At 31.8% G+C, this 14,285-nt stretch overlaps 2 long non-coding RNA genes across 6 annotated transcripts in view; one reads left to right on the top strand and one right to left on the bottom strand.

Moving 5' to 3' along the window:
• LOC147843941 (uncharacterized) overlaps nt 1-14,285 on the top strand; it is a 560,137-nt gene that overhangs the window by 372,282 nt on the left and 173,570 nt on the right. The gene's annotated exons all lie outside the window — the stretch shown is intronic.
• On the bottom strand, nt 8,208-12,195 carry LOC147843945 (uncharacterized). Of its 5 annotated transcripts, none has more exons than XR_015491147.1 (4): nt 12,089-12,195; nt 10,874-10,957; nt 10,206-10,298; nt 8,208-8,911 (listed from the first exon to the last, which is right to left on the bottom strand). It is a non-coding gene; the product is annotated as an uncharacterized LOC147843945 (long non-coding RNA). The 5 variants fall into 5 exon arrangements; XR_015491143.1 differs by lacking the exon at nt 12,089-12,195 and adding an exon at nt 11,363-11,503; XR_015491146.1 differs by lacking the exon at nt 12,089-12,195 and adding an exon at nt 11,354-11,492.

Genomic DNA, 14,285 nt, shown 5'->3' on the forward strand with positions numbered 1-14,285 from the left:
CCTTGCTAGTGAAGGACTACTGAGACATCCAAGCATGAAATGGGTTTTCCTGGTGTGGCAGAGTTCCTCACAGCTCCAATACACATCTCTGCCATTTGCTTACAGTAAACATGTGCTTTTCACCATACACAATTCATCTACTCATGATCTTCCTTCATATAACTTTGTCATGTTTGGTGTCATTTGACAGTTAATGACCTCAGATTTGTAGTGCTGAAATCAGGGCCGGCCCAAGCCTTCAGGGGGCCCTAAGCAGGATTTTATTTGGGGGCCCCTTGGTGCAAACAATATGACAAATTATGGTCAATCCTTGATAATTCGCACACTATAAATTTAAAACACACATTATTGATATTATTCGCTGTAGCTGTGTTGCTTACATCATAAAATATATGTTTTAAGACAATTCTAAATATTATTCTGCAGAAACAACTTCCTATTGATCCAACTTTTTATGACTACTTGCCCAAATCTAAATAAATAGATACAAAACATTAATATGGGCTGGCAGAAACAAAAGCAGCTGGAAGTAGCCAATAACATACTGATTTTTATTATTATTCAAGACGCTGCCAAACAGTCAAACATAGTGACAATAAAGATACATTTTTTTAAATTGGATATAAATGATGACACTGAAAAAAAAATCATATTGTATTTTGTAGTTCAAATAACTTAAAACATCTATTTAAATTAAAATCAAATTAAATCAGGAAGCATTTTTTTAGACATTCGCATATCAATCAAATTAATAAATATGTACCAAAATTGTTCAGTTTTCAGAAATAATTCTAAATTAAGTGAATTTTTTTGTAAAACAAATTAATCTGCCAATGAGATAAGTAAAATAATCTTATTTTAAACCTAAAACAATATTTTTATTTACCCTAATTGGCAGATTATTGAGCTTTTTTTAATGAAAAAATCACATTATTTTGACTAAATATCCTTCTAGAAAATGCTTATTGGTTTAAGAATTTTTAGATATTTGGACTAAAAATCACACAAAAACTATAAGAAAGAAAATCATTTTTGCAGTGTATTTACCAACTGTCAATTGTATAAATCATAAGCTTTTTTTTTTTAATCGCCACGTTCATTAAAAAAGCATTATGCTGCTGTTCCGGGCACTGCTGCTTCAATCACGATATCAATGATTCTGCGACGTATTGATAGATCACAAGAAAACCAGCCACAATAAATCACAATTTTGGTAAATGAAGGGGGAAAATGCATCAAAAATTATGATGAATTTCTTTTATAAACACGCATTTATAGAATTGCAACCATGTAAAACAAGTGCACATCTGTCAAACAAGCTTAAAAATGCTGATGTGCAGAGAGCAGTTTATGACTGAAGAGAGCACATCTCTATCACAGCAGCTGAATCTCAATTTAGTGGAATATGCATTTAAGAAAAAACTGCCAAAATAGTATTTTATTGCTTTCTAATTTTCTGTAAACTTAAAACATTTATTACAACTTGACCAACTATTTTATGTAAACATGGAACATTTTATGCTTAGCCCTGGTTTATTTTTAATAAAAAAAATATGTATTCCCACTATTTTTTCAACTGATCAGAATGCTCTGAGAGGTGAGCACAGACTCCTCTGAGAACCTATGTTTTCACCAGTGGAGAACATTAGTTATTTACTTATCTATTTAAGTTTTTTTAATTCCCCTAATATTCTTTTGCCAAAATACCTTCTACAACATTTGACAAGGTCTGTAAGAGTCAAATAAACGCAAGGCCCTTCTAATTAAATGTTCATGTCTTATTGATATATTTATATATTTTGGCGGAGTTAAAAAGTTTGAGCACAAGTTGCATTGGCCGCGCGCACGCGCGAGCGATTGCAAAGTGAAAGCACGTCTGTTAGAAAGAAACTAGTGGCAAATTCGGGGGAGCTGGATGTCTGAAAACACACAAATATATTGGCCCAGCTTAAACAGAAGAAAGTTTTTGTATGCCTAAGATTTTTTTACCGTTGCAATAGCTTATCTATCTGTCAGTTGTTTACATGACGCTGATGTATGTCCCATGATCCGCCGACTGCTGTTTCGGGAAGCGTCACCTGGTGGCGGCTGGGTGTACTGTAGCTAAAGCGGTTATCTGCTGCAGTCAGTATGGAAAACTGATTAATTAATTCAGATCTTTTGTAAATTTAGGTAAATATCTTGGCGCCTGAGTATGTATCGTGGTCAGAAATAACATTATAAATGGGCATATATTTTGTCCCACCACTAATCCACAACTCAACAAACTAAAACGAAAGTCACACAATAATTTCAAGCACTCTTGGGGGCCCCCTGGTGGCCACGGGGCCCTAAGCAGCCGCTTAGTTCGCTTATGCCTTGGGCCGGCTCTGGCTGAAATCAACAGAGACATTGATTGATTGTATTTCAATCTACAATATATTTATTATTGTTGAGGCATGGCCTGAGGAGAGTATGTTAATGTTCTTCTCCCCCACTTTTTCTCCTCAATTTTGCTCTCATGTTCAGCTGGTTTTGGGGGTTGGTTTTCACTCATGTTTGACAATGCTTTGCTCAGGTTATAAGAAAAGGTAACTATTGATCTGGGAGAATGGCTTTCACTTTGGCCTCTCCCACACACCGGTAGCCTGATTTGCTAACAAAGGCAGTTTCACTGTCTTTGTTACACAGCAGTGCATGTTACAGCTAATTTCTTTCTTAATTTGTTTCATTCTACCGTCTGTATATTTAAACATGTAACTTAATAAACAACTTTGCCTGATTTCAGGCATAGAGATTATCTATCAATGATGATAACAACTTTAAAGGAGTCAGATTAATTACAATGGAGTCAGATAAATAATGAATTTAAACATGCCATCCTTCAACTGCTTATCTGTTTCCGACTATTGGTAGCAGCATAAGCTTCAATCCTTACAAATGTTTTTGAACACATTAGACCTTTGCTAATACACATGGGGTTTGGCCACTTTTTATAAGTATGGTAAAGATAGTTTTAGGTTTGAATTTGCAATATCAATATGTTTATAAAAAATAAAAGCAGTACTTTTTTTCAGTTTGCTGACTAATTTACTAAAGTTACTTTTACAGATTGTACCACTTCCCATTTATATACAGTAGACAATATATATTTTTTTAAATATTAACAGTAATTCAGTTAAATGTACTTTTCTCATTCTAAAGGTTGTAGTATTAGCAAGGGGCAGATTGACTTACTAAAGGTGATATTTTACAAATATTTTCATTCATGGAATGTACAGTACATAAATAATTAAGACCAAATATTTACAATAATTAACCTAAATGTAATTTTCCTCTTAAAAGTTGTAGCTCATTCCCAGAGGCCCAGGCTGAATTACTACAGGTGAGATTTTACCAGATAATGTCCCTTCACATGCATACTGTAGACAAATATTTAAAATATATCTTTACAATAATTCACTTAAAAGCAATTTTGTCATTCTAAAAACTGCAGCACATTCCCAGAGAAAGGTGAGATTTTACCAGGTTATCTTCTGTCATATGCAAACAATGGGAAAATCATTTAGAAAAAATTCAGTAAATATATATTTAATGATTACTTTGATCTTGATTGTGTACACTGTTTATTAATTGTGTGTGGTTGCATTTATTTTTCTTTTCTTCATAAAATTACTTCAAACAGTGCTGGGCATATGGCTTTGATAAAATCAAGTGGAGTTGCATTATTTCACTACAACCAATCAACAAGTTGTCATAAGACACTAAAAGCTGAAGCACTGCCATCACGCAAGTAATAATTTAGGTAAATTTAATTTGGTGTACTAGTATTGTATTTATATCTTTCGGCTTTAGTGTTTTGTGCTTGAAAGATTTAGATGTTTAGCATTTTTCATACAGCACGCAAATTCTGAATAAGCTGAGCAAAGGGATGATCACAGTGCAAGAGTACACTCAGTTAATACACTGAATTAAAGATGTTGGGATCAGATTTTATAATCTTCCTGTAACAAAACAAATCTGGCAATGGAGTTGAGGGTCCTTTTGCAGCGTCTTTGTTTGGAACAGGGGTCGGGAATTTTTTTTACAGCAAAGAGCAATTTATGATTTTTTTGGCAAATGCATTTTTTTAGAGACATTGGATATATACAATTGAAGTCAGAATTATTCGCCCCCTGTTTATTTATTTCCCCTATTTCTGTTTGACGGAGAAATTTCGTTCAACACAAATCTAAACAATAATTTTAATAACTCATCTCTAATAACTGATTTATCTTTGCCATGATGACAGTAAATATTTGACAAGATCTTTTTCAAGACACTTCTATACAGCTAAGAGTGACATTTAAAGGCTTAACACTGTTAATTAGGTTAACTAGGCAGGTTAGGGTAATAAGGCAAGTTATTGTATAATGATGGTTTGTTATGTATGGAAAAAAATATAGCCATTAGAGGCTTATAATTTTGACCTTAAAATGGTTTTTAAAAAATTAAAAACTGCTTTTATTCTAGCCGAAATAAAACAAATAAGACTTTCTACAGAAGAAAAAAAGTATTATCAGACATGCTCTGAAAATTTTCTTGCCCTGTTAAACATAATTTAGGAAATATTTAAAAAAGAAAAAAAAATTCAAAGGGGGGCTATAGTTCTGACTTCAACTGTATATATAGCATCACATGTTGAGGAAGTCCATGTAATAAGAAAGGACAATTTCTAGATTTTTTTTTCTTTGCCATCACCACTCATGAAAATTGTTTAAATTTACGTGCCCAAGGTTGCCATTGAAATGTAAGTTGCATGCCCTTTTATTGGTATCACAATTTAAGTTCAAATCAAATTCACAGCTACGCACACAGGCATTGGTTAAAACATTGTTTTATTCTTATTCTTATTCATTTTGCTGTGAAAAGCAGATGGAGAGCCAAATGTGGCTCCCGAGCCATTGGTTCTCTACCCCTGAGAATCGTCAGGCAGGCAAAGGTCATAAGGTCATATTTTGATCTTCACTTCAATGACTGCTTTACTTCCACTTTAAGCTTAATTGTTTTATGGTAACATACACACTATGGATCATTAATTAAATAGTTAATTCATTATTTGTTAAGAATAAACTCCACATTAATAGATGTTCGTAAAGAGTTTGTAAATACATCTACAAATGCTATATTCTTTTAAAATGCTGTATTCTTTCATTCATTTTCTTGTCGGCTTAGTCCCTTTATTAATCTGGGGTCGCCACAGCAGAATGAACAGCCAACTTATCCAGTGAGTTTGTACGCAGCGGATGCCCTTCCACCCACAACCCATCTCTGGGAAACATCCACATGCACATTCACACACACACTCATCCACTACGGACAATTTAGCCTACCCAATTCACCTGTACCACACGTCTTTGGACTGTGGGGGAAACCGAAGCACCCGGAGTAAACCCACGTGAAGGCAGGGAGAACATGCAAACTCCACACAGAAACGCCAACTGAGCCGTAGTTCGAACCAGGGACCAGCAACCTTGATGTGAGGCGACAGCACTACCTACTGCGCCACTGCCTCGCCCTGCTGTATTTTTATAAGCACAAAAATGTGCTTGATTGTATTTTCATACTTTTTTTTTAATGATTCATTTTTCATTACTAAATAAGTATTGCATTATTTACAAAAGAGTAATAAAAAAGTTTTTTTTAAAGGATATTCAGAACATATATATAATCTCCTATAATAAGAGATTTTCAAAATAATTTACAAAGCATAAATAGTCCTCACTCTAGATTAGGTCACAAAACTGTATGAAATTGAGTTGATAAAACATTTATTAACATTCAAAGTAACTATTATATGTCTGAATCAGACAGATACAACGTTATATTCATTACACAAGTACAAGTACAGGCAACACAATGCAGTTAAGGTCTAACCAGGAGTGCAATAGCAGCAAGTACTGGATTTATGTATGCGGTATAAAGTGCAATTACAGAAGAACGGGTAATTATATTACATTCAGGTTGTATTAACTATGAACAGAGATTTACAATATATGTACAGGTTGCTATTAATAATCAGAAGTATGCAGATAGATATGAACATAATTACAAATGTATATAAACAGTGGATATGTACAACTGAAGATGAATTAGAGCAAAGGATAACACTTTACTACACACTATCATTTATTAAGCACTAGCAAATAATGAATTTATTATCTATCAAGCATTAACTATGTTAATAGGTGTTAGTCAGCAGTTTACAACTGCAAATACAAATGTTCTATTCCTGACTTGTAGGGACATTATTAATGTGTTTAATGATTGTGTTTTCTTACTTGGTTAATTATTATTTTTTCATTACTTAATTAAGTATTGCATCATTTACAAACCAGTTAATTGAGAGAAGTTGCTGGTTTTTAAAGATATTCAGAATGCGTAAGTAAATGATTAATAACCTATTCAAATTAACATTTATATATCTTATTATTCAGGCATAAGTTTATTTGTATGCTTGTAAATGCTTTACAAAGTCAACTTCATAGAGTGTAAATTGTTACCCCACATTCGGTAACACTTTATAATAACTACACACTAAGCATTTGTTAAGCATTTGCAAATAGTGAATTCATTATTTGTTGAGCATTAACTCTACATTAAAAGATGTTAGTAAGCAGTTTATAAAAAACAGCAACAAATGCTGTCTTCTTTACTTACAAGTAGGCCCACACAGAATCTGCGCGCACAGAATTCCACAGATTTCCGCAGAGTTCCACAGATTTTCCGCAGATTTTTGCACTTTATTTCAACAAAGAAATTTTACCGTAATGTTATGGTTTTTGTTTTTCTTTTTTACGATTTTTATTTTATTTATTTTATTTTTTGCAGAGCAAATTACAATTTATTACTTTAATTTTATGTAATTTTAAATGTACTTCAAAAAAACAGGAAAAACACTGTGTAAAATAATACGGCAATTGAAAATTGAAAATCATTAATTATATAGTACATATATAGTACAGATATTGTTTGTATTTTTTACGGACTTTTGAATATAATTTAAAATAACTGACAAAATACTGTATAAATAATACTGTAATTTCTCTGTATAAAAACACAAATGTCAGTAATTTGTCAGTAATTCGACATTTGTCGGCGCAGTGTGGCGCAAGGCGTGGCGCAGTAGTCTTTTGGTAGTTTCAGCTTGGTGCAAGAGTCGTTTTGAGGCGTATACGCTATTTAAATAGCAAATGCATTAGCGCTCATTTGTGCGCCCACAGGCGTTCTGGTCTAAAAAGGAAGGCGTTCTGAGGCGAACCGCTGGCGCGTTGCTATTTTGAGAATCTATAATAGATTTTTCATTAGACCAAAACTTACCCGGTCTAAAATCCGGCGCAGAGTTGCGCCTCGCTTACGCACTGCTTAATACGCACAAGAGAGCAATAGGCAAATATCTTTACATATGAAAAAATGTAAATATTAAGGATATATATATATATATAACAAGAATAGATATAGAATATAAATATAAAAGATTAAAATATTACAAAACATAATATTTTCTAGCCTACATAAATATGAAAAACCACTGCTTTTATGTCTTCTTCATCTCGGGAGGCTTTTTCAGTTCATTCATAACAATTTGCTTTTGTATAATGTTATTATTATTATCAGTATTATTTATTATATCCATATTTATATTTGTTTTATTAAAAACAAGCTTAGATTTGCCCATCTGTCAGGTTTTGGACCATATGAGGCACAGCATCCCAGATAGCAAATTACATCTGGCCCAGATATGGCCCACATCCCCAATTTTCTTCTGGCCCACATACCGCGCGGAATGACGGCGATGACTCAACCTGATTGTGGCTGACATAAGGATCCAAAAGTCAGCCACAACTGAACCAGATCTGGGCCATATCTCAGAAAAAGCATGGTCCATATCTGGGCCAGATGTGGCCCATACATTTTCTCAGATCTGGCCCAGCTGCGGCCCATGCACATTCTCAAATCTGGCCCAGCTGCGGCCCATGCACTTTCTCAGATCTGGCCCAAATGCAGCCCATGCAGTTTCTCAGATCTGGCCCAGATGCGGCCCATGCAATTTCTCAGATCTGGCCCAGATGCGGCCCATGGAATTTCAAAGATCTGGCCCAGATCTGGTTCAGTTGCGGCTGACTTTTGGGTTAGATGTGGCTCACATCTACATTTGGTAGCTATATAAATCACATTAAAAGGAATGCTTAGTTTAAATTGCTTTATTTTAAAAAAATGCTTTAAAGGAAGCATATAAATTGATAAATACAAATATATAATTTATATATAAATTATATAAATAGATGCATACAAAAAAATACAACAACAACAACAGATTGATCAATGCAATACAAATAAATATATGAATTAGATAAATAAATGCATACAGAATTATCACAAATTAAATGCAAATAAATATATATAAAAGTTAAAATTAGGTAAGTGGATATACAGAATAAGAAGAACATACAAACACAAATGTATATACAAATTAGATAGATACAGAATAAACACAGAAAATATATATATATATTTTTTTTATAAAATGCATATTAATTAAATTAACAAATATTTTATAACCATATAGCCAGAACCAATAATTAAAAAGATATATAAAGGGCAATCCAAAAACAAGATCAGAGGCGAGGCAGGGGTCAAATAAACAAATGATAATTACAGAAACAAGATAAACAAGTATGAGTAGACAGAACAAACACAGAAATCGCATATTTAACAAAAACATATTACTTAAATAATTACAACTAAATATTTATTAGCATTTACCCAGAACCAAAAAAAAATTAATTAATTAAATTAAATAAACTGAAAATCCAATAGGGCAGTCCAAGAGTGAGGTCAGGGTCGAGCAAGGGTCAAAGCCAAAAAAAAAAACAGTCCAATGCAAAACATCCTGAAAATCGGAGAAGACAACAATTAAAAGGTGCTGTTTGCAGAGTACATACAGGCACAACTCGATTAAAATTAAGGACTTTTAAGCACTTTTTTAAGCACCTATTTTTATTTTTAAGACTGGCAAGCAACGTATTGAACACCTGAAATGTATTCTCAGCAATACATAAAAACATTCCATAGGAACTACCTATCAATTTATAAAAAAATAAAAATAATAATATTAATATAATATTTCATAGTATTAAACCTATTTTAAATGTGCTTGTGAAATTATTGTTTTTATATGTTTTCGTAGATGGAAAGAGAACTGAAAATTAAATTACATTAAATTAAAGGACTAGAAATACTATTACATTGCTAAAATAAAACAAATTTAGTAAATAATACTAATACAGAGTAAAAGTACATGGTACTATTTTAATTAGTTACATTTGAAAAAAAATCAGATTTTCATTACGGACCTTTTTTTAAATGTAAACTTGTTTGAATGGTTTAACTGTTTAATTACAAGACTACATAAAAAGAAATTTGCACTAACAAAGGAAGTTTATTTTAAGGAAATATATTTTCAAGCTTAGGAAGGTTTTACGTATATGATAAAAAGATGTAAAAAATTTAAAATGTAGCCTTTTATTTACACATTTTACACGGTTTTTCTTGTTTGCTCATTCTGTGTCTGCCTTTACAATCTGGCAAATTTGTTGCTTAAATAACTTTTATAGTACTTGGATTTTTTTTACATAATTATAAACAAATGACTTTACAAAAAATATATATTTTAAAAATAATAAAACAAATTACTTCATTTCATTTGAGGTATTTGAAATATTTCTTTACATTTTCTACATTTTTCAAAGCAGTGTTTTAAGAGCCTTATTGTTTATTTTGATAAATGTAATAACAGATTGCTTTGACCTGTAATGCCTGTACAATTTAGTGACGCTTTAAGACAGACTATGTATAAATCATACAAATACCTCATTCAAAAACGTTTCCAGCATACCAACCCCATGACGTCAGACACAGCAATATTACAAGATGGGGGTGCCTTTGTGCTAAAAGCTTTAGTAAAACGTGCCCTTTTCATCAAAATTGTTACATTAGTCAAGTTTGGTTAATATATTTGTATTAAATCGGAAAGCAATTTACGAAATAATGTAAACTTGATTGACTGCATCACTTCTACTACAAGACACTGGGAATAATTTTTGCTACGCGATGTAGGAAGATCTGACACTCAAAGTTTTCTCCATTAATTCATAGTCTGAAATCTTGGTAATTAGTGAAAGTACCTTTGAACTGACCGCAGATCTTGATGTGGTCTTTCTTGATCTGGTCTTCTCCACTTTCGATCCTTCCCTGGGTTCATCTTTACAAGGAACCTGCTGAATGGAGAAAAAAAAATACTTAGTGATAAAAACCTGGACTATATCATGCTCTAAAATATTTGAAATAAAAGCAGCGTAACAAGACAAGCTAGTGGTGGAGGTTTGCTAGAAAAATCTGTGAGAGAGGATGTTGTGTGTGAGTCAGACTGAGACAGACTGTTGTATGAATGTGTGTTTTTGAGTGTATGAATGTGAGAATGCATTCACAAGAGAGTGTGTTAGTTTGAGGATTTTGCTATTTTAAATATTAGGGTCCAACAGAGTAATTTGTTTAGTTAAGTTGTTTAAAATTATTTTCATTGATTAAATACTTGCCCATATATAGATGTAAAGAATAACTAAAAGAAATAATGTATTAAAATGTCATTATATTTTATATTCAATCTGCAAATCATTTGTTGTGAAATTTAAATGACTTTCATTTAGTATATGAATAAAATAAAATTAGAATAAGAATAAAACAATAGAACTCTATTAAAAAAATACTTCCTATCAAAATAAAGCAGGTGCTTTTACCTTAAGGAACTTTATTAGTATGGTTCCCTGCTTCCAGTTAGTTCAACTTCAGATACCTCCATAATCTGTACTCTGGTGCTTCATTTGGTTCTTGACTTAAGAGTAACTGGTGTCGCATTCCAGGTCCATCACAATCTGAGCTAAAAGGACAATATGACAAAAGACAAGACAAATATGAATACACATAACATACAGAATAAAACATTTAAAGATATAGTTTACTATTCTGCCACCACTTATTCATCCTCTACTTGTTTCAAAGCAATTTGAATCTGTTAAACACTAAAGCAGATATTTTGAAGAATGTTGGAAACCTGTAACTATTGATATACATATGAGGAAAAACTGGGTTTGTGTTCATTCATTTTCTTTTCAGCGTTATCCCTTTATTAATCTGGGGTCACCACAGTGGAATGAACACCCAACTTAACCAGCATATGTTTTACGCAGCAGATACTCTTCCAGCTGCAACACATCACTGGGAAAAACCCATACACTCTCATTTACACACATTCACTATGGACAATTTAGCTTACCCAATTCACCTGTACCGCATGTCTTGTGGGGGAAACCGGAGCACCCGGAGGAAACCCACGCCAACACGGGGAGAACATGCAAACTTCACACAGAAATGCCAACTGACCCAGCCGAGGCTCGAACCAGAAACATTTTTGCTGGGAGGCAACAGAGCTTTATGTTCAACAGAACAAAAAAATATTTTGAAACAAGTGGAGGATAAAAGATGTCATTATTTTTGGGTGAACTATCCCTATAAAATTCAAGTGTCAAGCATTCTTCTTAAAAACGTATGTATCACTACAGGAAAAATAAATCAAGTACCTCTTGTGAACAAGCAAAATCATTATGCCATTGTTTTCAATGGTTTTCCTTTACATTTTTCACTGTGAAATTATAACTTAAACATGCGATCCAAGGTAAATTAATCTACTTTTGACATAAAATAAAAAGTTAAGATAAAAATAAAAGTTACGTCAATAGACTCTGTTTTTCCAGCTCAGCAATACTTTCAAATTTTACATTTTTCAGAAAACAATTCAATAAATTACCTTGTGGAAACATTTAGACTTTCTTTCAAATTAGATTTTTTTTAATAATAGATTTTTTAAATAAGCTATGACCTCACACAGTGATAAAATAGCAGCAATAAATCTTGTAATATTTTAATAATAAATAAAACATAAAATATATTATTTCAGTTCCCAACAACCAGTCTGACATATACAAGTTACAAAATATGTACAATATTGTACCTGGTGTGCTTGATGATGAAGTCAAACAATTAGTAATGCACCGATGTGAGAGTTGTCCTTTCCTTCAGCTTGCATCCTTGCATGATTCCTTTCTTTTCTGTAACAAATTAATACAATACAATCAATTTATAAAAATATTATTTTTACTTGCCACAAAACCATTTGTTTGGACTTGATACATGTACAAGATTAATGGTGCAATTCAGTTTCCAGGCTGTTTTAAAGTAATATAAAACATAAGATATGGATTTTAAGCTTATTTAACACAATTGATTTTATTTTTTATCAAGGTTTAATATTTCATAACACACTTAGCCTTCTTTTTGAGCTAATTAATTTCCTTCATAAGTCATTTAACACATTATGTTTCAACTGTGGATTTTCAAACGTTTTGGCTTTAAATAAATATATAAATAAATATATATAAATATATATATATATATATTATATATATATATACACACACACACACACATAAATATATATATATATATATATATATATATATATATATATATATATATATATATATATATATATATATATATATATATATATATATATATATATATATATATATATAATATTATATATATTAGGGTAAGGGTAATTAGGCAAGTTATTTTATAACAATGATTTGTTCTGAAACTGTCGAAAAAATATATAGCTTAAAGGGGTTAATAATTTTGACCTTAAAACACTTTAAAAAAAATTTAAAAACTGCTTTTATTCTAGTCGAAGACTTTCTCCAGAAGAAAAAATATTATCAGACATACTGTGAACATGTCCTTGCTCTGTTATGTAACATTTTCTAGAATATTTACTGTTATTTTTAATATTCAGTAGCTTGTTATATAAAAACTATAACACTTTAAGATATATTTACAATTAACTAATTGCTAATTAACATGCTTATTAATAGCATATTGTCTATCAAATTTGTTGACGCTGTTACAGGTGCACACACACAGAACCAGTATAGACTTTTGGGCCTTTCTATGTTGAGTTTGCATGTTGTTTCTGTTGGTTTCCAGTTTCTTCCATAGTGCAAAAATTTGCAGTATAAGTGAATTTTGGATAAACTAAATTTGCTGTAGTTTGTGATTAAGATAATGTGTGGTGTTTCCCAGCACTGAGGATTGTACCCTCAGGGCTGTGTTGCAGAAGCATTAGTATCTGATTGCGGACTTGCATATGCAAGCTGAGACACACAGTTTGACATGCAATGTCAGAAACAATGCACTCAAATAGAGCTAGTGACATCAAAGTGAGGGGTCGGGTTAGGAGCGGGGTTAGGTGTGCGCATTAAAATTGGTCAGATTTATTTTTATTATTTTTTGTGTTCTGTAAAATAAGTAAATAAAACTTTGTGTTGTTTACAAAGATCAGCTTATTCACGAACACATACATGTTATTCACATTCTACTGCTCAGTTCTCTGACATTTTTTTCTATATAGTTATTTTATTCATAAACAAAACATTTATGTCTACTTAATATTCAAATTAAATAAAAAAGAACAATGTTGTATGTGGCATTTAATCAAACAAAATCATTATAAAAATGTAGAATTGCAAAAAATAACACCAAGAAAAAAGCACTTTAATTCAGCATTATTAGATTATGAATTAATTTGTAAAATTGTTCATTAAAAAGTAGTACTAATAGCAAATTAAATCCACCCAGTAGGTGGCGGTAGGACACTGTCTTAATTCATTCAAATGGAACTGAACAAAACATTAATGGATCAAAACATAATAAATGATGAAACTCACTGCATTTATAGACATTTATAGACATACCAGGTAATATGAAAAAAAAATATGAATTTTACTCATGCTGGAACATTTACATTTAACAGATAATATAAATTTATATTCATAGCAGCCTTAAAGTAAAAATAAATCCATTATTGAGGAAATAAACTGAATTAATATGTGATAAGGTTACAAACATATACTTTCCCGCATGAGCAATAGCTTATTCCTATTCTTAATAACCTAAAGAATCATTTTCAATCTCAGAAAGTCTTATTTAGAACATGCAATGTTATTATTTTCAGAGAAGGTGTAGCGCTCTCACTGCCTGATGAGGGACAATAATGTTAATAAAACACAGGAAACACAGAACTGCTGCTGCTTCACATCAGAGTCTGTGTATTGTTTGAGAGAAAAGCCCCTCCCACTCATTAGGTATGC

This window comes from Danio rerio, chromosome 5, assembly GCF_052040795.2.
Source record: "Danio rerio strain M-AB ecotype USA chromosome 5, GRCz13ab, whole genome shotgun sequence".
Lineage (NCBI taxonomy): Eukaryota > Metazoa > Chordata > Actinopteri > Cypriniformes > Danionidae > Danio > Danio rerio.